Source organism: Hyla sarda, chromosome 5 (genome assembly GCF_029499605.1).
Source record: "Hyla sarda isolate aHylSar1 chromosome 5, aHylSar1.hap1, whole genome shotgun sequence".
NCBI lineage: Eukaryota > Metazoa > Chordata > Amphibia > Anura > Hylidae > Hyla > Hyla sarda.
This window is the reverse complement of record NC_079193.1, coordinates 192,635,307-192,638,906: the sequence shown is the minus strand read 5'-3', so window position 1 is coordinate 192,638,906 and position 3,600 is coordinate 192,635,307. Positions and strand designations below refer to the sequence as shown.

General features: G+C 43.8%; 1 long non-coding RNA gene across 2 annotated transcripts; it reads left to right on the top strand.

Moving 5' to 3' along the window:
* The first annotated feature begins 875 nt into the window (after positions 1 to 875).
* LOC130272623 (uncharacterized) lies at positions 876 to 2,679 on the top strand. 2 transcript variants are annotated; one of them, XR_008843650.1, is made up of 4 exons: positions 876 to 998; positions 1,644 to 1,731; positions 2,164 to 2,228; positions 2,451 to 2,678. It is a non-coding gene; the product is annotated as an uncharacterized LOC130272623 (long non-coding RNA). The 2 variants fall into 2 exon arrangements; XR_008843651.1 differs by lacking the exon at positions 876 to 998 and adding an exon at positions 1,520 to 1,562 and having other exon boundaries at positions 2,451 to 2,679.
* Positions 2,680 to 3,600: the final 921 nt, after the last annotated feature.

The window sequence follows — 3,600 nt, the reverse complement described above, 5'->3', positions numbered from 1 at the left end:
GTTACATTCCCCGAGGGCTCTAGTTTCCAAAATAGTATGCCATGTGTTTTTTTTTTTTGCCGTTCTGGCACCATAGGGGCTTCCTAAATGCGGCATGCCCCCAGAGCAAAATTTGCTTTCAAAAAGCCACATGTGACTCCTCTTCTGAGACCTGTAGTGCGCCAACAGAGCACTTTTCACCCCCATATGGGGTGTTTTCTGAATCGGGAGAAATTGGGCTTCAAATTTTGGGGGGGTATTTTCTGCTTTAACCCTTTGTATAAATGTAAATTTTTTGGGAAACCAAGCATTTTAGGTAAATTTTTTTATTTTTTTCCCCTTGCTTGATGATTGTCACTATGCTTGAAAAAGGCTCTAGTGTTGAGCTGAAACGTTGCTGTTGGTAACATGTGGTGAATAAACTCACAGTTTCTTTTGGATATTTTGTTGGAGTGCTGTGCCATTTCTTTGTTGGATATCTTAAGGGGTCCTGATCAGACCTAGGACTGCTTGGCACCCACATGCATTGTTTTGGAAGTGCTGCAACCACTCTGGTACATATATATATATATATATATATATATATATATATATATAAAAGTTTTTTCCTGGAATACCCCTTTAACCAGGTATAAAGCTCGATGCCTAGAGTATGCAGTCCTGCCCTGGATAATAGAAAAAGTGATCCCTGCAGCACTGTGTAATTATTCATTTCTAGGTTATGCTGGGACTTGTAGTGGTTTAGTGTTCCGGTTTATAACTATTCGTTTATAGCGGCATTCTCCCATATAGAACAGTGTGGAAATGTCACCCATTCTCTAATACTAATAAAACCCCTGCAAAATCCCTGTATGATTCCAGCCTTGGACCCCTTTATATATTGAGCCCAATCAGCTGCTGGATGCCATGATGACATCACCAGATGCAGATGTGATGTCACAATAGAACAGAACAGCAAAATCCTGCTGATCTGGAGACTGAGCCTCACACTACAGTGATTTGACGGAGAAAGAGGATGGGTAAGTGCTATGGGGTTTTGGGGGATTTGTGTGTACCGTTTGACCCCCTCCCTTCTAATGCACAAACCCCTTACATTCATTCAGACCCCAAATTTAGATCAAACCCTCAAATGAATGCAGATCCAAGATTTTAACCCCTTTATTGATCCAGATCCTACATTAGACCCCCGAAATGTATTTAAATCTCCCTCAAGACACTATGGGTCCCTCCCAACTATAATATATTATTATATACTCCTTAATGTGATGGGGGAGCGGGGTGACTAGTAGTTCTATAGAGCAGTGGTCTGCAAACTGTGGACCTCGAAATGTTGCAAAACTATAACTCCCAGCATGCCCGGACAGCCAACGGCTGTTCGGGCATGCTGGGAGTTGTAGTTTTGCAGCAGCTATAGCGTATATACATCTATAGAGATTTTTCAAAACCTGTCCTGTGGAAAAGTTGCTGAGTTGCCCATAGCAACCAATCAGATTGCTACTTTCATTTTGAAAAGGTCTCTGTAAAATGAAAGAAGCAATCTGATTGGTTGCTATGGGCAACTCAGCAACTTATCCTCTGGACAGGTTTTGATAAATCTCCCCCATAGAGTATTTAATGAATTTCTATATGTAACTCTATATAAAGATGGTTCTTCTCCTCCACAGACTTAAAAACGACTTTGTTGTTGCTGGCGGCGGGGGTGATTTGGGCGGCATTAATGCTGGCGTTTTTATACCTGTATTTTTGCTACAGGTAAGTTCACCTTCATGATGTCCCCTTTACAATTAGATATCAGGTGTTGCCCCTGGCAACCAATCACAGCTCAGCTTTCATATCCTAACCATCTCTGGTAAAATGAAAGCTGAGCTGTGATTGGTTGCCATGGGCGACACCAGACAAATCAGGAATCAGTCAGATTGACACCTTAGTGACACTCATCAGATCACCCACAGCGTGATTGCGGGGGTACATGAGTCAAGATGGCGGCCTGAGGTCTCCTTACCTCCTCCGTGTAGCGCCTTCTGGATCCACTTGTATGCTCGGCCTATATTGTGTGACGGGGCCTGGGGGTCAGTCTGTGTAACTGTGGAAATTCCAATATTCTTAATTAATTAAAATTATTAATAATATAATTCTTCTATAATATCATCCATGACAATATATTTACATTTCCCTTTTTTTTAGGAATGATAATAAGAAGCAAATAAAATACTCTAAACTGGAAGAGATCGTGGTGGAGGGGAAAGGAGGTAACTATACTAATTTATACTACAACTGCCCGGAGACCCCATTTCCTGAGGGGCCTCTTGCTTAGTGATCTATGGTGGTGTTGTTTGTGCTTGTGGGGGTCTGACAAGGCCTATAGACTATCACCTGAAGGTTACATAAATGACGTATTTTCAGTTGTAATGTGTATAATCCCAATCTTATAACATTTATGAGATGTATTTTTGTTTTTTGTTTTCTATTAGAAAAAAAAGCTGATGACCTATCGCAGATGGAGGCGGACAGCGGAGAGTGAACCGATCTGCAGAGGATATGAACAGCTGGGAGTTTGGGGAAAGGGAAAAATATAAAAAGGGGAGTAAAAAAAAAAAAAATAGAAAATAATCTGAAAAAAATAAAAAAAATAAAAAATAATCTAAAAATATATAAAAAAAATAAATAAAAATAATAAGATGAGTTGTGGTAGTATGTTTGTATCTTTGTGGGTGTAGGGGCTAAGCTCCCGATAGTGGTGGTGTTGGGGGTGAAGATGAAGGAGCAGAAAAGAGATCCAGTAGGGGAAGAGGAAGCTTAAAGGGGTACTCCGAACAGAAACAAATGTTTTAAAATCAACTGGTGCAAGAAAGTTATGCAGATTTGTATATTACTTCTTTTTAAAAATCTTCCAGTACAGTGGTTCTTAACCTGGGTTCGATCCAGGGGTTCGGTGAGTCAGTCCCGGGGTTCGGCGGGGAGGTCGCAACAGGACAGGCCAACCAAGCAATTGCTTGGGGCCCCGAGCTGGCCTGGGGCCCCGAGCAGAGTCGGTGTTTGCCCACCCTGAAGCGACTGGGTAATTCCCCCCATCACTATTAACTCCCTGAGGCCCCGCGTTTAGTTTAAAAACTCAGGGTTGCCGGGACATAGCGCACGCGTGTGCCCATGGAAACGAAGGCGCCGAGGACCGGAGGATAGAGAAGGAGGAAGACGCGCGCTGGCCAGCTTGGTAAGTGACCAGCAGCACGTCATCTTAGGTCCCAAGACCTACTGCTATAGCTGGAGCGGTGGTCGGAGCACTGAAGTGGGCAGTACACAGGCATGCAGCCTCCAGCCATACACTGTATATGGCTGGAGGCTGTATGTCTGTGGGGGAACACTGCCTACATCAGTGGTCTTCAACCTGTGGACCTCCAGATGTTGCAAAACTACAACTCCCAGCATGCCCGGACAGCCGTTGGTTGATCTGGAGGTCCGCAGGTTGAAGATCACTGGCCTACATAATGTGGGGGAACACTGCCAGCCTAATGTGGGGGAACACTGCCTGCCTAATGTGGGGGAACACTGCCTGCCTAATGTGGGGGAACTCTGTCTGCCTAATGTGGGAAACACTGCCTGCGCCTAATGTGTAGGGGAACA